This window comes from Larimichthys crocea, chromosome III, assembly GCF_000972845.2.
Source record: "Larimichthys crocea isolate SSNF chromosome III, L_crocea_2.0, whole genome shotgun sequence".
NCBI classification, from domain to species: Eukaryota; Metazoa; Chordata; class Actinopteri; family Sciaenidae; genus Larimichthys; species Larimichthys crocea.
In genome coordinates, this window is record NC_040013.1 from 6,866,828 (window position 1) to 6,891,461 (window position 24,634).

At 39.8% G+C, this 24,634-nt stretch overlaps 1 long non-coding RNA gene across 1 annotated transcript; it reads right to left on the reverse strand.

Annotated features, from left to right (window-relative positions):
• Positions 1 to 1,982: 1,982 nt before the first annotated feature.
• Positions 1,983 to 22,130, reverse strand: LOC113745668 (uncharacterized). Its single transcript, XR_003462306.1, has 4 exons — positions 21,909 to 22,130; positions 3,318 to 3,378; positions 3,116 to 3,211; positions 1,983 to 2,480 (listed from the first exon to the last, which is right to left on the reverse strand). It is a non-coding gene; the product is annotated as an uncharacterized LOC113745668 (long non-coding RNA).
• Between the last annotated feature and the right edge of the window lie 2,504 nt (positions 22,131 to 24,634).

Below are 24,634 nucleotides of genomic sequence, written 5' to 3' on the forward strand. Positions count from 1 at the left end.
GTAGAGGCAATGAAAATAAGGGAAACACTGCATCACTCTGACATAATCAGGGTTACTTTCTACTAGACTAGATCATGATAGTGGTGGGAAAACAGTTGATACTGTTGCTAAATGCATCATATAAGACTTAAACTTATTCTATTAGAATACTTGAAAAGTGTGGACACAAAAGGTACTTTAACCCGAATGTGGAAGGACCGATATCTTTGCTATCATCACATGTGGAGACATGTATTCACTAAGCTATATAAAGGATTAAAAGAACTCAATAGAAATGAGTGACAGGTATTGTTTATTAGAAATAATCAACCACATTTATCCAACAAGTCTGTCTGGGTTCATGGTCTACTGTTGAAGCATAGACTCCTCTTTATAGCTCATGAAATACAGACAATGAATCCATCTGTAAAATGTACCTATTGTCAAAACAAGACAATTGCAAGTGAGGCCACAAACTATAAAGCATCAAACTGAGTCATAAAAACTCGGCATGTATTCCTGCTGAAGACATATGTCTAGAAAAGTAAAGGCTGGATTCAAAAGCATTTACACAGTTGCGCTCGAGCCGACTAGCTCAGTGGAACACTTGAGGGAAATAACTGCTCTGAAAGGGAGCACAAAGTTTTCTCAAAAACAACACAACGGTCTGACACGAGAGAGATAGCAGTGTTTTTATGGTCCTGGCGTTTCAGTATTTAGCTGGAGAAAACAAAACCAAATGTCTCATCTCGATATATCCAAACCTTTCACATTTTAGAGGATTAAATTTGAATTCTGTGGTAAACCGATTCATTATTTTTGCTTTTGAATCAAGAAAGCCTGTGGCAAACAGCATCAATACTGTGTTGCTATGCTCATATTTGATTGTTATTGAACCTCAAGCAGGCTGGCACTTACCCAAAACAAAATATACCCTGCTGATGTCTAGCAAATTATTGAAGTGTTCATTGTGTTTCACAAGCGCTAAATACTTTCTCTTTATCTCTGGAATTGACTAAGGTATGTTATCACTGCTCTGAGTGGGTGTAGAGTTCATAACTCTGCTGACATTCTGTACACATTTGTGTCAGATTCCCCAACAAGAAAACATCACTGAAATCTGTTCTGTTCATCTCTCTATCCACCCACCATTTTCCCTTTCTTTTTTGGTCTTCTGTGTGTTTGGAATACAGTGCTCTCTACTACTTTCGCCAGATAACGGGAGAGAGGGCGTGAGAGTCAGCAGCCTCATGAAAGTGGAAACGAAAGCTGAGACTGGATGAGAGAAGTGTGAGAGGGAGAAAGAGACTACAATGTGAAAAGAGTTGGGGGGGGGGGGGATTGATGAGCGGCAGCAAGAGGAGAGGTGATGAGGCCATCTTGTATGTGTGTGTGTGAGTGTGTGGGTTTGTTTGAAAGAGAGAAGAGACACTACAAAGTGGATAGGGAGACAGGAGGTGAGGCAGAGGGCTCTCCCTGAGGTGAAGCTTTGTCCTGTATCTGTTACCAAGTCTCACCTCTCTCACACAAATACACACACACACAAAAAACACAAATTGTTTATAGACATACACACACACACACACACACACACAAAGGTGCACATTGATATTTTTCCTAAAATGCCTTTACATGGCCAGCTGTTCCTTGGTAACTAGCAAGGCCACTGCGAGCACCTTTCAGCCTTTTCTACAACACACACACACTTTCTCCACTGTCCTGAAATGCCTTCCTATAGCCAGATGTCCATTCACGTATAACCACAACAACAAAAGGAAAAAGAGATGTGGGTGTTAGAGAGAGAAAGCATTCCAAAAAAATAATTTAAGGAAACGCGTTGTTATGAGATAATAAACATTATTCATGAATATCATAAAGCTAGTAGCTCTGTGCTTTATGCCTGAGACATAATTCTGCAATGACAATATTTTATTTCAGCTTGTGGCTAACAGAGTTTTTTTTTGCACACCTGCCATATAATATTAACAATGGCAGGCATAAAGCAGTGTCGCTGTAAATGTCAGCTTCTCAGCAGAAAATTCTCATTTGACTAAAACTACAAATATAACAAATATGAATGCACTGTACTGGAGAATGTGTTGTTTTCCAATATTTAGTGCTGGGACTCTCATAAGTTTTGTTGCCTGGCAGAAGTGATTCGTCAGGCAATTTAGGCTTATCTAACAAAAATCTCAAAAACTTGCAGTCTGCCTTGGGAATACTTGAACAACAACAACAACAACACAGCTAAAACCTCTCTTCATTTTCACTGGATCTACAGTACTTGGGGACATGGTCTAATCTTCCCCTGCCGCTCATTTTTTCTTGGACTGTGCCCAGACTTCCTGAGATCAGCTTCAGCCACAGTTGAGGTTTGCCTGCCAGAAGTGCCACATGAGAGGAGTTATCCTGTTGGTGTCCCCGCTTCCCTCCCTCCGCACCCAAGCCAGGGAAGATCAGCGGCGCACAGATGAGTGCTATCAATGTTGAATTACAGCCTGCTGGAAAACAAACACAACCCAAGTCTCTTGTCAACTACAGAGCGATGAGAAGAAAGACAGAGAGGATGTGAGCTAAACCTCCTGAAACCCAGCCTGCAACCATGCAACAGCCATATTTGACATATTTCAGTGAAGGCTACCCATTGATGCAGAATACATCCAGTTTGAATGGAAGCGGGCATGAAGCCCTGGTCAGCCACCGGGGTGGAAGTGATACTAAAGCTACTATTAAAGCCCCAGTCTGGGACTTTTCTTGACATGGGTACTTAAATGTTGTAAGCCCATGACCCAGATTCTTAAACCAGTGACCTGGAAAGTCTCCTGCCATGCAGCGGGTCTCATTCATTAAACTACCATAGCGCTGCCGTCAGCCAGTTACCTTTTTTTTTCTCTAAGTGGTTACTAATCACAGTTTAAATAGCAAAAGATGAGGCGTAAATAGATTCAATTTTGGCAGACATGTTCTATCAGTCTGTGTCAGTATTGATTACAATATATTTCAGGAAGAAAAATGTCTCATCCCGACAGCCTCAAATGCCATTTGACTCAAGGTTGTACTATAGATCGGGTAACTGAGTATACCATAGAAACATTTATTTCTCCCTGTCATGTATTTTGAAAAGGAACAAGAGCACCTTTTCCCACACATGGTTAGCCTTTGTATCAGGGTCTGTTTGAACAGCTTGTCCCTGATGTGCAAGTCTATTGGCAGCCGGGTGCATTGAAACGAGCTGAATGGGTAAAAACAAAAACACGATAACATAAGGATGAATATACACAACGTAGGAATGAAAATTAAGCCTTACATTAACTATACAAACCATGAGGGATGCTTACTTTTTTCATGAAGTAAAACAGCCACGATGAAGCAATCATTCCGTTATTAATTTCTTATTCTCTTGAGATGGACCATGAAAGAGGAGATATATAAAAAGAAAGCAGAAGAGTTAAAACAGATTTGTTTCTTTCAGACCCAGATTATACTACAATGAGGTCGAGCTTCTGTATCATTTTACTGAATATGAATCCAGTCAAATCATTTTATCAAATATAAATGCTTTTGAATCTCTTATTGAATCTAATTAAGTTTAGTCTATGATTTTGCAAGTATAATGGCTAAAATGATGAATAACTAAAACTGAAAAGATTCGATTTAGATCTGCAATTACCTTTTTTTGGCTAAGAAGTTAGAGACACTGCAGTTTTTTTGTGGCAGCCTAATTAATGTTCACAACCTGTGGCTGCAACACGAAAATGAGACTTTACTTACTTAACTTATTTTTCATAAACTAGCTACTTCATCCAAATCCTGGATGTCCCAGTACAGAATTATTACGATGATAAGCTTCAAATCTTGCTGATATGCATAAAAGTTTCACTTGGAGACTTGAATTGATGAAGTTGTGGATTAATGTTTATTTTTCCTAAATAGATTATCTTTGGCTGAACACAGATAGTGTAATCAGACAACAGCCAAATGATTTTATCAACATTAGTTCACTGGTGTAATCTGCCGCATGTGATGTCAACTTAATCCACAAAAGAGACGACCAATGAATCATTAGTATCCTGTGCCTGAAGGCCATATGACTCATATCATTTTCATACTCAGATTCTCAGACTGCATTCATTATATCTCTGCATTTATTTATTCAGGTTTTTGCTTCAATTTGTCACCCGCTGCACGTTGTGCATTTTGTATATCCTCCCCACCCTCGTGTTTGTCCTGCCGGCATTTTCCAATCCAAACCTTCAGGGGAGTCACTCTAAGCCTTCATAAATGAGATGCAGCGGGGCGATTTAAGGCAGCCTTAGCTCTCCTGACAGCCTGCTTGTTACAGTTGTCAGCCAGCTGAGGTAGTTTGACACCTGTAATCTCGGTCTGCTATGGTTTTCAGCCAATTTCAGTTGGCAGGGCTCATACTGCCCAGCCAAGCAAGAAGGGAAGAAGTGACAACTGACTTGACCACTGAGTTGTATAAAAGTGGTATCATCAACTTAATACACACCCTGAAGGAGTTTCACCTCCTTAAGAAAAACACATCTGTCTGTCTCAGTTCTAGACAACATTACTTGCATCAGTTATTAGTGTATTTTCAGTAGATTTATTTTGGCTTGGCAAGTTTGTGTAATAATTCATCTGCATACATAGTTAAACTCTCCTTTGAGAAATTCATTTGAGAGATATTTCACACAAAGCAATAAAAGAATGACAGCTAGAACATTACATCTGAGTAAAGTGACTTTCTTCGGCTGTCCTTGATTGACGTGTTCACATATCACAGCCTATTCAGAACAGTCTCAATGACAAACATTATGGATATTGTTTTTCAAAGAGGAGATCTCTTACTGTAGGAACAGGAAAAAAAACACTTCTCCGATGCCCTTGTGTTTTGTCTGCTGTGTGAGGGCTGTTTAAGCTTGTAGTTAGGCAGCGGATTGTGCCTTGAGTTCAGACTCAGCGGTGTGTATCGTTTGTTTGAGGCCCGAGCCAAGCAGTGAAGTGCACTTAATGCTGTTAAGATGAGCCCAGTAGTGCGTGTCCTGCATTGTGCTTACTGTCTAACATGCTGGAGGAGGAGCTCCAAGTTTAATATGGCTGAGCAATTATACAGTCCAAGCATCTTTTCTCTTGTTTATCTTTTGATTTCTGTGTGTGTGTACACCCAGTATTCTCTGAAACATACATGTTTTTCCTGCTATTTTGGCTCTGTGTGTCTGTGTGTGCGGCATTAATAAGTGCTGTAATGAAAGGGGACAGCTTCCTGTTGCCGTGGTAATGAAGCAGCAGAGCGTTGCCATGCACTGCGACAGGAATGGAACATAACTGTATTAACACATCGTCTTGGAAACCCAAACAGCAGACAGGGATGTGTTTGGATTGAGGCAGACAGAGACAGATGGATGGATAGACAGAAAGAAAAAAAAAGAAGAGTGAACTACATGATGCAAAAGACAGATACAAGAAACAAGTGGACAGATGCAGTGCAGAACACCTTTGTGTGTCAAAATAGCGGTCTCTGTACGTGAGAGACTGAGAGAGACTGATGGATGGTCTTGTCTATACAGCCAGAGGTGTACAAGGAGGAGGGGAGGGAGTTGTGTGTTGTGAGGGGGACATGGATGGGGTGATGTGATCGATATGACTGGGTCCAGTGTCCCCTGAAGAGAGAGAGAGAGATTCAGATTGATAGAAACAGAGATTCAGCAGAGGAAGGGTCGCCTTGACAGACAGATAGATCAAGAGAGAGGAATGCAGAGCGGCGACAGACGGATAGGAGTGGTAGGTGAGACAGCGAGATTAATCCTGGAGGTAGATGGCAGAATAATTTGAGTGAGGAGAGGGTCGGGCCGGGTCGATGAAGAGAGATATACCAAGAGCTCCCTCGGTTTCGACGTTTCTGCTTTTCTGGGAGGAAAAAAAGCAGCCATGGATGATTTTCTTATGTGACCTTGAAGCGGCACGCTTTAAATGTAGTTATGAGTGAGTCTCACCTAAGCCAGAAACAATTTAGGGAGTCTGTTCTAGACCATGTGATGTTGCAGAGCTGTCAGTGCACTGACAATCAAAGACAGAGGGTCACATTTCATGGTTCAGCTGTGTTTGCACTACAGAGGAGGAGAGATCATTTGGTGTAAACACTCAAAAGAGAAAAGAAAAAAAGACGGGTAGAGAAAAAGGGTTTTAGTAATGTCTCTCTTTCAGATTTCTCCTTCAGACATGCACCATAGCATAATTCATCTTTGTTGTCGACTCTTTCCAACTCTTTGTCAGCATTTTCTTCTATTCATACCAGTCTTTGGTTGAGTTTTGGTCTTTTATCTTCAGCTTTTGACATTTTATCATTCTCATTTTTCCATCAACAAGACATTGCATTGTCTTTTCTGGGATAAATGTATAATCAGGTGATAAAACAATTAGTCAGTCGACAGAAACTCAACAATTCTGACAATCCATCAATCATTGAAGTCATTTATTCAGGAGAAATGTCAAATATTAATTCTTTCCAGCTTTCTGCTTGCTCAGATTTTATCTTTTTCTCTGTTTCATATCAAATGTCACGATTGTTTGGACAAAAGAAACAACTTCAACATGTCATTCTGACTTCTGGGAATTATCATTGGCTTTTCTCAACATATTCTGATATTATACAGACTAAATTGATCAAAGAATTCAAAGAGAGATTAACAGATGAATCAATAATGATTGTGAAAATAATTAATGATGAAAATCATTGTTAGTTGCAGCCCTAACTCCCTTTAAGATAAACATTAGAAGGAGAGAAATCACGACCTGTCATGACCTAAACTTGGTGTTCTCAGTTCCCACTATAACACAATCACTTTTCCTGGCACCAGCATCTAGTGGCCAGAGATGCTACAATTCAAAGTACTTCTGCAGCCCTGGTGAGAGGACTGAAGTACTGTAAAGCAATTTTCTTGCCATCAAAGAAAACAATAGAGTTCTCAGGAAATTAGATTTTATTTCTTAACTTTGCTTCTGCCCCACTTTGTGAAAAACCCCAGCAAGTACATATTGTATGTCCCCTAAGACAGTTAGCCTAAATACCAGTGTACCTGTGGAAGAGCTGAAACACAATACACAGCTACTCTATGAAATATTTAACATTTATCTTCCCAACACGAGCTAACATTGCACTGATCAGACAGAATCCAAGATGACCTTCTGAGGAATCAAGTCTCCAGATGAATTTTCAAAGCATGTACGTATAAATTCTCCATATGCTTTCAGCTGCCGGGTCATATCAAAGTCAACTCACGGGTTGAAGTCCAACATATAAAACATGGAGGGAGGCCATTGCACTCCCATCAGCTCACTGGCATGTAATACTGTGCAGTGAGCTGCTGGGTATGTGTGTCAGTGTGTGTTTGTGAGTGCGTACACAACTGTCCACAGTGCTGCGAGTCAATCACATGTATATCAGAGAGAGAGAGAGATAGAGAAGCTGTGTGTATGCACATGTAATCTGTGTGAAGTGAAGTGTGTGTTGTATTTCTCTGATGTTGTACATGTGTTGCTGCTGCTGCTGCTACGTGAGGTCTGTCAGAGATGCCATAACGTGATTTTGTTTTTTTGTGTGTATTTGTTTTGCTTGAAGTTTTGCTCTGGCTCTTATGTCCCGCGTGTGTGCGTGTCTCCCTGTTACTGCATCTATCTATCCAATCATGAAACGTGTGTGTGTGTGTGTGTGTGTGTGTGTATATGTAGTTTGTGTATCTCTACAAGTGTGTGTTTCATATGTAGCGTTGTGTGTAATTTTGACAGTATTCACATTAAATAATTCATCTAATTTATTTTAAACATCTGAAACTGGCTTCATATAAATCTAATCCTGTACTATAAAGTGGCTCAAACACACACACGTATTACCTTTCTCCCCCTCCTCACTCTCCTCGGTTTGTTGGGAATGAAAAGTAAAAGATTAACATGCATCAAGAGTAAAAAATAGGTTCAGTGAATTTCCTGCATGCCTGACTGAAGCACTCAGCGGGCTGAATGGCTCACATGACTAAAGCATAAAAGACAAAATCAGAGAGTTGTTTGCTTGTTGTTTGCTAAGTGGATAGACAGAGAGCGAGGTGAAAAGAACGAAGGAATGCTGTCCTCACTCCACCATGGCTGTCAGATTGCACAGTTTGGTTTGGTCGGTTTGCATCTGGGCATTTCCTGCAGCACTTTGCTCTTAGCACAGTTACTCACACGCTGGTTAGAAATCAGACATGATAATAACACAACAACGTACAAAGTCACATGTCCATCAGCTCAGAAAGAGTCAAGATTTTAAAGGCCTTTCTAGCTCAGATTTGTGCCTAGTCTCACTGGAGTGGTGATCACCTGCTAAGCAGAGGGGATTTATACACAGCCTGATATATTTCGGGTATACACAGGGATAGGAATCAAGAACCGGTTCCATTTGAAAAGCGGCTACAAATTGTCTGATCCATCCTGAATCGTATGCCTCTGAGCTTATCCATTCCTTTCACCAATGCTATCATATCTTTCCTACAGTTGTAATGTCTGTAAAATCATCATTCAAACGACAGTGGAAACACATCTTTGATACCTTAATGCTTTTTTGATACCATATATTTAAAACAATGCTGATATAAAATAATGTTGTTAATTTGTCGTTGCTGTATGATAAAGCGAGAGAGAAAAGGGAAGAGGTGGAGTGAGCCAGTGCATGCGCGTAGTAGGTGAGAGGTGTAGGGTAAACAGAAGGAAGAGCGAGGTGAGCAGATTCAATTAGTTTGTGAGTAAGCACTAAAATAAGGAGAATTAAAATGGTGACATAATCCACCTACTATAAATATGGTAATGTATTCAAATAAAACATAAAACCTGCCTGAGTTAAACTGTTATTTTGTGGGGAAAATAAAAAACTGGTCCTTAATGTGTGTTTACTGACTTTTTCCTGTACCAGCTCTGTGTGCAGGTTGTTGTACTTTGTGTGACGGGGACTTGTTTCTTGTTTCTGTTTGCTATGATAGTGAAAGAGATATAGTACAAGTATTGTTTCTTTCATACTTATTGTGTATAAAAAGTATAAAATTATGTTATCATGACAGCCTTACTTTACTACAATATGGGCTTAAATACCACGTTGACTCTCTATGCACAAGTGCTACTGCTTTTCAGCTGAGCAGCACAGCCCTTACCAAAGATTTATATCCCATGTTACAACAAAATAAGTGTCACAGGCAAGTTTAACAGATTATGCTTAAGCAGTATCAGTAATGGCATTCATTTAAATAAAATCTTAATTCTCATGTATTCAGATTTCAAGTAGTTTGTTGTTACTTTTTGTTACTCTGAAGTGAAATGAAGAATACTTGGTGTTTGAGAACTTGATTTAAATTAATCTCCTTTTATTGGAAGCGTTCAAGGAGAACAAACGTTTAAATGATTAAACTATAATTCATTACATAAAAATCACTTAACCAATTAATTACATACAATTGGTTAATTGACATCAGTAATAAAACACAGATGGAAATTATACTGTATAGCTTAACAAGCTGGTGTAGTCCTCGTTTAGGATTATTACTGTAGTCTGACTAATAACAGACATGCTTCTTCACCAAGCTGTGGAGGATAAAAGTGATCACTGCATCATGAGTTGGAATATTTTCCAACTTTTCCAAATGCCCCAGTTAATCATACAACTTTACAAATGTATTTGACAGCAGTCCAAACAGTAGCTGCAAGTATTTACACAAACAAACACACACAGACAGACTCACATGTGAGAGAGAGAGAGAGAGAGCTGCATATTCTCACAGGAGGGAACACCCATATCCCCACACTGTCCTAGCAGACAGTCTTTCACGGACAATAAACATCTGCAGCATTTTACTCTCTTAAACCTGGAATAAGTGGTTTTATTGGTCACTTAGAGGTGTGATTTTTTTGTGATTTGTGAAACCAACACTGCACCTGGCAAACACAAATCCAATATTCACTCTATTTGAGCTCTGTTTCAGTCACCTTGTTAAATATCTGGTGCTCTGGCTACTAAATGCTTCACTCTGTTCACCAGTAGTTTCTAACTGCGCCTGTCTGTCATCTAATGTTAAGCAGATAATGTACAGAGACTTTTTACTCAAAATAGTTGCCTGTTGTGTCCAAGAATGATGCCATGGGAGCGGTGACAGTGAACCAAAGTGGAAACGTTGCAGCTGGAAGGCCAAATAACGAGCTGAAACTGCCTATAAAGCTCTGTGAAGCCAATTCAGACAATAATTGAGTGACCCCTTTCATAGCCACATTGTTATTTCACACATTGTTAGAGTAGAACATCCCTTGCAGCCGCTTTAAAAGAACATCCTTTAAATTAGATAGTCCATCTCTGCCCATGGCATGCAGCTATCGTGTTCACTCATTTTCTGAAATGCACATGCAAGACGAGCCATTGTATCAGCGGTGTCCAAACTTTTTTTTTTTTAAAGAGATTTGACAAATTGAACATTTTAAAATGAAAAAATACCAATAAAAGTTACATACAGATGCACTGTTCTGTACAATGATCTTTTTTTTCTTCTTTTTTTTTTTAAATGACAATGTAACCAAATCTAAGCCAATCAGGCGTGAACAAATCTAAAAAACAATTTTGCCTCTCTTTCACATCTGGAGTCAGATAATACAGATTAAATTGTGTGGAATACGTTAAACTTGCATGAAGTTGATACAAATCTTAAGATCTTAAAATGTGAATTCTTCTTCTGTCAACATTCAAGTCAAGTTTAAAATGTGTCACTCTTGCTCTTGTCTTTAACAAAATGATTCAGAAAGTAATATTTTGTGTCACATCTACAGATATATTACACCAGCAGTTATGTCCTTAAAGGTTCAAATGCGTCGCCATGTCAACCAAAAAAGACAAATCTTCCAGCCATACAGTATCTGACAATCCTAGCGGGCCATAAATAATACATTTTAAAAATGAAGCTTACTTGGACATCCCTGCATTACACCAAAATCTGGCAACACTTACTGCTTATTTCATACCGCTTTAACACCCATCCATTTGGTAAAGTTAGCTTTGAAACATGTGAGACAGTGCGAGTGGGAGTTCATTTTAGAATAATGAGCTGAATTTTTGCTTCTGTCTGCTTTACTTTACGGAGCAAAAACAGTATCTTTACTGGAATGTGTTGCCATTATTCATGCCTCACCATTAATCTCCTTGGCTAGCCCTCACTGCCTCTACAAAAGGTTAGGACTGCTGGGATTGAGAAGAGAGAGAAGAGATAATGATCTCTGCCAATATTCATCCTTTAGAAAGCGTCTTTGCTCAAAAATCCCAAACGATCACAATGATTCAGTGTTTCTCCTCAATTTTTATCTATGTCAGAAACGGAGCCAGTAAAATTCACCACCAAAACTGAGAACAAATCCATCTGAGTTTACGAAAAACTTCACAGGTACCGAGGACCACTTGTGGCTCTGAGCACTGATGCTGGACTGAAGCTCTGCTAACGTGCTGCTCTCGTTACGCCTCCTGTGTAGACACGCTGTAACAGTAAGGGTCATTTTATTCCCCCCTTCATTGTTGCACTGTGTTGCACCATCATGATTAAATATTTCGGCAAGGTCAATTATTCATGAAGGGGATTTTTGTTATTTTACCTTGTGCTGCATTTTAAATTTACAATGTAAAGATAATCTCAAATGTGTCGGCAGCAAAGATTACAAAAAGTAAAAAACGCCTCACCTGAGGAGCACAGAAGCATTTTATATGCAACATCAACATTTGTGTGCATTTTATTATGTTGCAACTTACGCAGATTGCAGATACTAACTTTAGTACTCAAGGATATTTTATGTGACAGCATGTTAGTTTTTTATTCTGAATGTTAAAATGTCTTTTCAAACTCTTGTGTGTGATAAAAGGAGGCTTAATCTCATGTGTATCAGCAGTGCAGCTCGTCAAAAGGAAAGAAAAAGATGAACTATCAGCACTGGTCTTTGAAGCAGCATGATGTGACCTGAAGTACAGAGGTGTCTGCTGGATTTAACATTAAGAAGAAGTGCATGTTGGATTCCGGTGCTTGAATCCATAGACTGCCATGTCAGGAAACATAAAAATTACTGCACTGTACGAGGAATTATTTCCACTTGACAAGTTTTTTTACAGGTCACTTAGAGCTGTGATACGTTGAGCTTTTCTGAATCAGGGAGGCCTGAAGTTTGAGCTTGGGGCTCCGGGAGTTCTGTGTGCCTGGAGAAGGCTAACTCCCTCAGGGTATACTCACCTGTGGTTCATGAGGTCATGGGGAGGAGAGGACAGGGGAGGAAACTAAATGGAAGATGAAGAAAAACAACACATTTCTGCTGCTTTTAATATTTTTGGCACAGCCTGGCGAAAATGGCGTCTCCTCTCATCTCATTTTCAGTGCCCTCACCTTCTCATAGTCTTCTTTGAAAACCATCCTTCTCGTACCCCTCCTCTCTTTGCACACCCTTCCTTTCTCTTCCAGAAGCATCTCTAAATTTCGCATGTCTCCCCCTCTCTCTGGCTCTCTCTCCCCCTCAGGTGCAGATGTAGCTCGTTTAGTTAATTACTGTCATTTCCGCTTGGTTAGTGCTCACAAACACATCCTAACACACACACACACACACACACACACACACACACACACACAGTAAACGCCTAACTTAAAATATGAGACGCCTACGCATATGTTATCACAAATGAAGCTCACGTTACACACGAACACAGTTTTGTATGTATGCTCACACATAATAAAAACACATTTAAAGCCATATAAAGATGATATAAACGCGGTACCCATTTGACACATATTTATATATACGTGTCTGTGCTATAGATGTATATTGTGTTGAGAAATTAATTTACCATTTTTCATCTTGGGGAAGAAGCCAGCAGCGAGAGTAGAAAAACAATAATAAGAAAGATTTTAGCAGGAGAGGCTGAGGTTGTATGAAGGTTTTCTGAGAGCCATGGATGATGAAATAAAAAATAAAACATCTATAAAAAGATCAACACAAACGAGGAGTGAATTTGTTTTTATACAGTATATCACTATCAAAATCTCATTATACAGTAATCTATTATAGTGACTACTGTCCATCCTTTCTGCCGTCCTATCCCACATCTCTCACTCACTCCTTCCTTCCTAAATAGTTAAAATACACCAGTTAATTTTAGCTTTTGAACATAATTAGTGACATATTTCTGATGTAAGCACTGACTGGGGGGGGCTTAACTTAAGGGACTGCACGTCCACACTGTCTTCTACATGGTTTGTGCAGTACTCCACAGGGCATACGCAAGATGTTTTCAATTGCAAATACAGAGTGTGCGTGGGAGGGTTGCCATTGCTGAGGAATGAAAATGGGGAGAGGAGTTGAAGCTGCAGCAAACGAGGTATGGCAGGAAATGAGATGGGACATAAGAGGTGGGTAAGGGCCAGGAACAAGAGACAAAAAAGTGCCCTGTACAGTCAGGCCACGGTTTATACACAGAGTAGATGGTTTGGATTTAGCCCCCCGAAACAATTTCCTCCTCACCCATCACTCTCCAATAAACAAAGAAAAAATGGCAGCAAAACAGAGGGTCTCTGAGAGACAAAGGTTACGCACAAACTGCATTTTTGTTCTCTCTAGCCACACTGAACTCTGTGTTCTCCTGTGAATAGCTGACACATGGACTCTCACTCTCACACACACCCTGCTTTCTGTTTGTCATCCTGTCTCCTCTCATGTTATCCATCTCTTTGTCTCTCTGCTCACCTCTCTGCTGTTTTTTTAATCACTTTCCATTCATCTTTTCCCTGCAAAGCTCTGCTGCAGCTGGTGTTACTTTACAAAAAAGAAAACACAACAAGCACCTTGAGATGTAACAGTGTCTAACAGAAAAAACATGCATCAGTTGTGCACAGGGTGTGTGTTAAGCGATCAAAAAGGGATGATCCATTTAAAGAATTCACATCATGGTGACTTATCACATATTAAAAAGGAGGGGGGACGACTATAGAGGGGATCTCCAAAATCCCATTAAAACATATAAAGCTGTTGTATAATCTAAACATTTACAGTCATCGGAGTAATGCAAAAAAAATGTAAATATGCACGATTACAGCATCTGATCACATTAGTGAATATGGTGCGTCTGCACACACATATTGCAACTGCATAAACGGAAAGCACCCAAGACAGCTTTCTATTACTCCGACCCCAAAAACACTGTCAGTATTGTTTTCTCCTGATATCTGCTAGGCGTAGCTCAGGATGATGCAATTGTGTTGAGCGGGGAAGACAGAATTTATAATTCATCTGCTCTGAAAAGTAACTTGACTTGACTCCGAGGATGCATTCACGCTGTTTGGTATTGCACTCTGTTGCTGTGTTTGTATTGTTTTTTTCTCGGCGGATCAAGCGGACAAAGATTGATATTCATCCCCTGGTTGGAGAGGATTTCTGAAACTTCCAAAAGCATCAAAGGTTTAGGTCAGACTCGATCAGATATTTTCCCAGGCTATGATTTAAAATGTGTTAGTTATCATTACCATCAGCTCCCTGAATATATAATCAAAATCAATTAATACAGAAGGAGTAGCTGCTGGACTGAAGCAGCTGTCAGACGATGTGCTGAGAGCAACACCTTGATGAAGAATAAGCTGCTTCTCCAGCCTTTTTGGCACTGCTAAGCAGCATCTATATTTCTACTCGTGTCCATGTGTAAATTCATATGCATCTGCTTTGAGCAAATCTAACTGAGACTTTTAGTATTTTAAAACCACAGTGAGAGACTTCAGTAATATAATATCAAACATTTCGCAATCACAGCCTCTTTTAAGTGAGGATTTACTTGTTTTTATTCATTCTCATTGATGTTAATTAAATACTTTTTTGTTGTTTTGAATGTTGGACTCTGGTTCTCATTATTTTTTGACATAATATCACACATTTTTGACAAAGTGTGTGATATTATTTTCTCCAATTTCATTATAAGTCTTGTTATTGTTTACTTTGATTGCTGCTAAATTGTTTTTTATTAGGATTTGACAGTTGTTTAATTAAATATTGGAAGATTAAGAAAAGGAACATTCACATGCTCGACTATTGGCTCTCTGTAAATAGTATAAAGAGTATGGTCTAGACCTGCTCTGCATGAAAAATGTCATGAGATAACTTTTGTTATGATATGGCGCTATATAAATAAAATTGAATTGAACATGCGAATGTGAAGACAACCAGAGCTCCAAAATTAGTATGACTACATTCTGTGTTCAAATTTCTGGACTGCATTTATTCCTTGTGAAATGTTGCCATGCAGCCATTGGCTACAGGTTTCTGATAGTGTTCGCATATAATAAACATTATAGTGTCCTCAAAAATGTAAAACAGGTTACAATATGGCCACGAAAACATTTGTCTTTATTTGCATGAGTAACTACAAACTGCCGAGCCCACTTAAACACATTACTGTGCTCTAAACTAAAAATTAACATTTCCAGTGATTTAATTGCACTAAATGGATCAAAATAACAACATCATGATGGTGATTTATACTTTGTCAGGTCTGTCCACAAGACGACAAAATGTTTGTTTTCTGAACAGAGTTTTGATCGATGAGGGCTAGGGTAACTTAATTCATAGTAAAGTAAAGCTGAAGTCAAGTAATCAGCCCTTCCTGGGTTGTCCAAGTTTCTGGCTTACTTTCCTCAAAGTAATGTCCTTTTTTGTCCAATCTCTGTATAAATATGTAGCGTCATAGAGCTCTGGGTGCCCACAGCCGGCTACAATAACAACAGCAGATGTCTGCACCTCCACTTCAGCAGGCAGCTTGAGAAGTGAGAGAGAACATAAATCCACTTTTTAATCCCAAAAGTTTAAAAAGTAACCCTGAGCTCTCCTCCCTACCACCGGTAAATGGCTCTGGATCAGTGCAGTCCGTCATAACTCCGGGCGGTTACTCCTCAAGTTTCTGCTCCTGCATTCTCTTCATAGAGATACCCCGGGCTGCTGAGACCAGAAACCCTGGCCTCATCAGCTGTCTGTCAGCTAGCATCAGCTCTGTCACTCTACCCAGTTCTCACTTCTTTGTCCTCATGTTTGACTGAGGGCGGCCTGAATGCTAAAGTTACCCATCACCTCTCAAGGCATAAGTGGTATTACAACTCCATTTGAATAAAAGTTGTAACACTTTTTGAAATCCCTTTTGAATTTGATACCAGAGACGTGTTGCAAAAAAGACTCAAAAAGCTGTAAAAATGCTGAAAGAAAACTCTCACAATTAACTTGGTTAACTGACAGATTAGTAACATGTTGCAGTATAAAAAGAACATCCCAGAGAGGCAGAGTAAAGATGGAGAGGGGTTCACCATTCTAAAAGACTGCACTGGCAAATAGTGCAACAACTGAAGAATCATGTTTCTCGGTGTAAAATTGCAAAGGATGTGGGGAAGTCCATAGTAGATAAGGAGTCAAAATGTTAAACTCTGAGAAATCATGGACGCCACGTACTCTGGGCTAAAGAGCAGAGGAACCATCCAGTTTGTTATCAGTTCACAGTTTAAAAGCCAGCATCCACGATGATATGGGGGTGCATTAGTGCACGTAGCATGATGGGTAACCTCTACATTTCTGAAGGCATCATTAATGCACACAGACTTTGAAACAACATATACTTCTACATAGATCTTACTTATTTTAGCAAGACAAACAACTACTGAAATCCTACATCAAGCAAGAATGAGAAAACATTCCACTCTCAAGATTACAGAAAATGGTCTCCTCAGTTCACAGAAGTTTATAGAGAAGAAGAGGTGATGCAACAGAGTGGTAAACATAACGCTGTCACAACTATTTTGAAATTTGTTGTTGGCATCAAATTTAAAATGGGCAAATCATAAGTTGTATTTATTGTTATTTTGAATTAAATATATTGTATTAATACATATTAATTATATAATTTAGTGTTTTGCACAGAATCACATTTTGTTTCTATTTAGATGACACAGCACAGACACAGCATGCTAACTTTTTGGTTGTACAAGAAAGTGACTGGGCTTGTTATGACAATATTCTGTTGATGTTCAAACATTCATGAACTAGTCAAATTTTCATACTGCCCCTTTGAAGATAAAGTTTGCTTTGTGCCATTGTTGCTTTTTAAAAAGACTGCTTCTGTCTGTATCATCACTTGGTTACACCAGAGTATTCTTTTCTACTCAATGAGTCTCTCATTTGTTGAATATGAACACTTATGCATTCAGGGTGAATTCCAAGTGTGAAATCCATCACATGAACATCAGCAAACAGCAGGAAGAGTGCAAATATGATAATTACAAAAGTCTGTCAGCATAAATGTCGCTCCAAAACCCTAACAATGATCAGTCAGTTATTGACCCCCTGTCTTCATTTCAATGCTTCAATTCCTCAGTTACCACAGGGGCCAAACAGCATGATCTCTTTACAACGTGCTTTGTTTTCTCTGAATTCTGAATCATCATTGAGGGTAGGTAGAAATCTTCATATTTAGGCTCAGGTAGAGCATAACAGACGACTTAATTTACTTTTTCAAGCTTCTTCTAGCTTGCAGCTCCTGCAGATCCTCCAGAGAAACTGAAGGAAGCTGCTCAGATAAATCTGTTTGCTAGTGTAACCTAAACACGCAAAATTATAGCTAATAAAAAAGGACAGATAGACATGTAGTCAGTTGTTATATCTATTCATGTTTAGAGTTCAAAACATGAACCTGTCTGACAGATCACAGGTGAATAATCAGCAGTGAAAATATCTAAATACTGTCTTACTTAGCATAGCGTTCACATTAATTTTTTTTGCTGTTGTTTGTTTCTTGTTTTAATGACACGTCAATCTCAAAAAATCACCTTCAGTAGCACCCTTAGGTGATTTAACAACTGCTGCTTCGTTATGCCAATAGAAAAGCTGCTGACTTCCATCACCTGACTCGCAAAACACTTACACTAAATAACGCCCACACGTTTTCTTTAGTACCATCATGGGTTTGTGTAAACCATGCATACTTAATATTCTGTGCCATAAGCACTTAACAGATGTGTGGATATTGTAATACATTTGATTCTAACAATGAGTCATGATATGGCTGCAAACCTCTCAGATTTTGTTTAAAAATCAGTGACCTTTCAGTGACAATAAATGCAGCTGTGGAACAACAGCAGATCAACCTGAGTATTTTGGTAAAATGTTGAGTAAACAGTCCCCAACAGGGCCAAAAATGCTCAGCAGGCACCTTAAGCTAGAGATCCTGAGGTTACCTTAAAAGTACTTCAGAGAATTTGCCTGAATCCATTTCAGCTGTCCTCCTTTCTGATCCCGCAGCTGTGCCCGATCAGAGCGTCTTTCATATCGAGTTCCCACAGCATGGCATTACCTTGGCATCCAGTTAGAAAGGCCATATTGAAAGTAAACTCTAGATATATCCTCAAGAAATAGAAAGGTCTGTTTGAGGGGTGGAGGAGACTCAACTTCTTCCTTTGGGAGAAAACTGTTTTTGTAAAAATGATGGCCATTCCAAAAGTGTTTTGTGTACTTTGTGTTGTTGGTCCCATTGCCTGGCAATTCCAATAAGAAAGTGAATAAACCTATAGATAATTGGATATCAAACGGCAGAGCAAACACTGCCAAGAGAATGGAGTGTTTAACGTGCCCAATTTCCAATTAGGCATTCAGTCTGAATAAAATCAATACTTTGCAGCATCTTGTGCTGCCCGGCTTAAAGATGTCTTATTTGTCAAACAGCAAGGGGCGATACAAGTCTCATCATGTTTTCTATATCTTCTTAAGATGATTGGATGAAAGCTCTTCAAAATAAACTGACCTCTAACTGGAAATAGATTCTCCGACTAAGAAGTACAGAGGAAGTGAAGAGGAATAAAACCTCAAATTGGGGCAAATTAGTTGAAATTTTCTACATTAGGCATTTATGAAATATCTCAGCAGCATCAGAGGGTGATGAAAAGTCTAGACTTGTGTTGAAATACAACCAGTAAGGAGCAAAGGAGTATCATCACGGCTATATGGAGCCAAAACCATGTACCACCAGGCCACACAGGGTTAACCTCAGACCAGATCAGCAGGTACCTGCTGAAAATGCCCATCAAACAAAGTGGCATACTTGTGCAGTGCATGTGAAGGAATATGTAACAGTTCAGAGATGTTTTATATAACTACATAAATGTATACATGTGCTGGGTCTGCTTCTAAATACGCTCAATAGTAAGTGGTTGGTTGGTTAAATATTGATACACTGTAAATGGACGAGCAGTACAGCTCCATCTATCAATGATTGGGCAAATGCACTCCTGAAAAAAGCCTTAATAAATGAGAGTGATACAGTGGACTGTGGATGACTAAAATCAAAATGACCCAATAACTCTCCAGAAGAAATGAGCTTGAGTATACAAGTACTTGTTTGGACGTCAGTATGCTCAGATTTATATCTGCGTATGTTAACATAACGTTTAACACTGTTAGTCACACATGCCTTGTAACAGTACAGGCACAAAAAGGGTGATGTACTTTGAAAAAAATAGACGAATATGCAAGTCACATTCAACAGATGGACAGCAGACAACCTGTCATCACTTCACTAACTAACAGTTTTAGCAAGCACCAGCAGAGAATGCAGAAAAGATAGCCATCTTACAAAAAATGGTGACTGGAGATATGCTCCTGTTTCTACAAGCTGCTGAGGTTTGTTGAGCCTAAGTACAAGCTACCATGGCAGAGAACAACAACAACAACAACAACAACAACAACAACAAGAGCGGACAAGATGTATGAAGAAAGTTCAGAGAGGGCTGATCTGGAAAGTGCCAAACCAAATTAACTCTAGCGTTTTCTGTTTCTATTCACGTCGAGTTTTCATTTGTACTTGGAACAATGAAATTACTTAAAATGTCCATCCTTACTCTGCAGCCTCGTTCCTGTCTTGCCTCCCTGCCTTAGTTTTGATGACGCTCTGCCTCTTTATTGACCGCCGCCTGCCTGCCTTTGCCCTTTGGCTCCATTTGCTGGATGTGTCTGCCATTCAGTGGCCGATTATTAACCCCGATTACAGACAGAGTAAAGGCTGTTGTATTTGGAACTGGCTTGTCTGCTGAGTCTGTTTCTCAGTCCAATTCCCCCTTTTCCTGAAGGTGTTACACGCAAACAGGAATGTACACAGATAAACGATGGGCACTGCTGCTTATCTATCACCCCTGATGTGTCAGGAGTGATAGATAAAAAGATTATTGTTTTTAATGCACAAGCACACATGAAAAAAAGTTTACTTTAACTCCAGAAGATACTTGACATAAGCAAATTAATGCTCTATATTATATATATATATATATATCTATATATATATATATATATATATATATATAATATATATATATATACTACACACACACACACCACCACACACACACACCCTACTACATACATACATACATACATACAACATACATACATATACATACATACATACATTACACATACATACACACACACAAAACACACACACACACACACACACACACACACACACACACACACACACACACACAGCAGAGTGCAAATACAGCACACTAACTTCACCATACTACCAAACATAAATATAGCCTCCATGCAGAGCACACTAATTAGACTGATTGATGGAAACCAGTCATCTCCAGTCGTGCTGATTAGAACAAGATTCAAGTAAACATACCGATCATAAGTGCCGAATGCATTGCTAATATTAATAAACAACCTCAGGTTCATTCAAGCCCAATGACAGAAAGCTGCAGAGGGAAAAAGGGACACATTTTTTCCCCCCTCGACTGAGCCAGCCGTCTGACCTCGTCACTACCTGCAAGAATACAACAAGCACAGCACAGCAAACGCTGGAGACTGTCGATGATGACCTCCCCCCCGGGAAGCTTAGACTAGATCCTGCAGGCAGATGCTCAAGGCCTACAGGTGTGGGGTGGAGTATATGAAATTTAATAAGCCCCGCAAAGATTTCAGGTGAGCAGTGAAGCCAGCAGGAAGCTTGGAGTAAGAAGAGCACCGAGGACTTATACTCTCCCACTGGGCCCATTAGATATGCAGTATGTAACTACAGTAAATCATAAATGAATGCTGCAGAGGACACAAGATGTCTGCCTGAACTAGGTCAAAGTAGGTCATGCAGAAATGCTCAGAATTTATAATTTTAGCTACTCCTTGCACACTCTGAACTCATCTCTGCTCTCAAAGATATAACAAGTTTAGCACTGCAGAGATATGTAGCTGACAATAACACTCACCTGATAAACAGGCACAGACACACCAGCTATGATAAATCCATATCTTGTACATTTCAGACAATAAATGTCTGTGAACATATAGGATGAGCATATTTCATACAACCAGAGCTAAGCAGGTGACATATGAAGAGCAGCAAAGCAAGCCGACACATAAACACATCGTTTTGAACTGAAATATTCTGTAATATTTAGCTGAATATGAAGTTATGTGGAGAAAATGTGAATGTGACTATGCTGCATATGACAAAAGCCATTGAGTTCCTCCCATTATTAAGCCAATATTACAGAGAAATGGACCCCTAACGGCAACATTCAGGCAAAATATTAAGCCTAAATAAACAACAACAAAACAAAAACAAGAGCAGAATGCTGTATGACACAAATGGCATTATATAACTATACTCAAAATGTCAAAACCAGATAGAACAACAGGAAAAAGAGACAACTAAACTCAAGAACTCAATGCACAATTAATAGCTATGAATATAACAACACCTTAGCAACGGCTCAAGTGGAAAATCTGTATAATAACAACAATAATAAAACAACAAGCACTGTCAAAACACAGCCACGACATCCGCTAACGACACGCACGTTAGCACGAGCAGCTCTTACCTTGTCGACGTGACGCAGTGGCAGTGAACGCAGCTCGAGGGAGATGAAAACTTACCAAACAAGGGTCAACTGCGACAAAAAAAATAAAAAATAAATGTCCAAAGCTGTCAACACGGTCACAGGGTACACTTGACATTGTTATTTCTTCCACAAAAAGACAAAGTTGTCTTGAAAAAGAAACATTTTTAGCCGGTTAGCAGCTACACAGGTCACCTGCGCACAGGTGCGTTTGATTATTTAAATGAACCTGCAGGACACGTGTCACGTGACTCCCAAACTACTCCCAAAAGTGCGAGTCAAGTTTTTGGTTTCATAATTGTTGAGGGTAGCATCTTATGCTATTATTATTATTATTATTATTAATTATTATTATTTATTATTATTATATTATTATTATTATTATTATTAATAATAATAATAATAATGAATCTGTAATGCTGTCAGCTCAATTGTTTCACCCATATACAGCACTGTAAAATTGTATGAGAGGCTTGTATTAGGGTTTATTTAATTAAAGATGAATTTGTCTGTCAACCTCCTCAAAGCCTCCAAGGTTTATTGTGCACATTTAGAAACTCCTAATTATACTTATACTACTTGTGCTGGAGTATAATAGTGTTCATTTGAATAAAAATGTCAAGAGGGATTGTTGGATAGAAGACATGTGCTCACAAATATCTTCATACAATAGGAAAGAATAATTTCATCATCTATTCTTACTTGGCAGGCCTCAACCTCATAATGTGCAGAGCTCACAGTTTGCCACACAAGGTCAAAAACAACATTAACAAAATAAATCTGAAATCTATGAGATTGATTTACAGGCAGCATGGCTTCAGTTATCTGCCTTACTTCATTTTGGAGTTTCAGCCTGTCATGTTTGTCACAGCACGTCTGTGTTTGTGTGTGAGAGAGCGAGCCCATCTGTCTGTCTGCATGCCTGTCTAATTGTGTGAAAAGGAAGAGATCCACCCTCTTCTGTTGGTCTGGGTCTGCTCTGTTCTTTCATATTCTACCTGGGTGCAGTAATACAGTTCACACGGTTTAATACTGAGAAATTAACCAGAAGATGTCTCTGCTTTCATCTGTGTGTGTAAAGGAGGCAGTGAAGCGTTGGAAGTAGCCAGTTACAGGTAACAAAAAGATATTTCCGCCCTGGGTTTTGGTTTAATACTTAGTCATACTGACTTGTGTCTGTGTGTATTTCTAAGTGTTGTGTAGCGGAGAGGCAATGTGTGCAACGTAAAGCTGCCATTTTGGAAACACAAAACCAGACAGGTCAGTCTGCAAGGTAAATGTGCTGCACACACACACACACACACACACACATACACACTTCCAAAAGAGAGTGCACACATCAGCAGATACACGCATGGACACAAATACAGCACATGCAGAAATATAATGAGACAGGCTCGAAAAGTTTTGAGAGAGAGGGAGAAACACCAAGAATGAGGGAGGGAAAAGGCAGACAGCCTGCATAGTACACACTCCTGCAGAAAAGCACAAAAGAAAAGGAGGGGGGAGATGCACACGCAGGAAAAGGTGTGTATATATATATATGTGTATGATAGAGACCAAGAGACAGAGAGAGAAAAAAGAGTGATAGAGGTGCCCGGTGGGGAGTTGAGGAACACATACTGGCACGGCTAAAAGAGCCAGCCAATAAAGCGAGGAGGAGAGCAAACAGAGATGAGGAACTGGGATGAAAGAGTGAAAGAGGCAGAAGACGCCAAAGAGTGGGAGGGGTGAGGAAGGAGACTACATGTTCACACACCGTGTCCGCTCTGCACACGGAAAACGTGAGGAAGAGGGGGGGGGGAGAAAAGGGGATGGGGAGGTAAATTGAAGGAGAAGTGAGAAAAACACCAGTGGCTAAGACAAAGATCATATGGAGAGAGGAAAGGAGGGAGAAACGTGAGAAAAGGGAAGTGGGAGATGGAACTGAGGCGAGAAAGACAGCATACCAGCTGCAGGAGTGAAAATGGGTGGGGTGGAAGGGGATGCAGAGAGGGGGAGCGCAGAGCTGCTGCGAGCAAGACAGACTGCATACTCATAACACATTATGGCTATTATTAGACAGAGAGGAGAGGTAGACCAGGGGGGCCTGTGGGAGGAACAGAGAGACGAGGGAAGGAGGGAGAGAGGTAAGGGTTGGGGGGGGGTAGTACCACCACAAAGCTTGAAGATGAAAACAAATGTACGGTTGCCTGCATGGACATGCAAGCTTATATTCAATAGGATGATACAGGAAAGGAAGGGAAAGAGGAGAGGAGAGGAGAGGAGAGAGGGCATGGCAGGAAAGGAAAGGAAAGGAAGGGGAAAAAAGAAAATTAAAGGAATGAAGGAGGAAAAGAAAAAGAATGAAGACAGGGACAGGAGCGAGTTTTGGGGGGTTCACGATGAAAGAAGCTCTCGTATCTTAAGCAAACCAGAGGAGCAAAATATAGCAACAGACAGATGGGATGTAAAAAGGGAGGGGGGGGCATCAGTGTGTGTTATTTTGGGGCGAGACAAAACACGGCCAGTTATGTCACTTCAGATTTGTTATGTATTCTTCACTTTTTAACTCCCTCACTCCTTCCCTCTTTCCTTCCACCTCATCCTTTGCTCCACTGACTTCAGCCCCCACTTGGCGAGAGACTCCACAGCAGGCTGCTGCTGCCAGTCTTCGTGCATGTGTGTGTGTGTGTGAGAGAGAGAAGCTCAGTCTTCACCCAAACCCT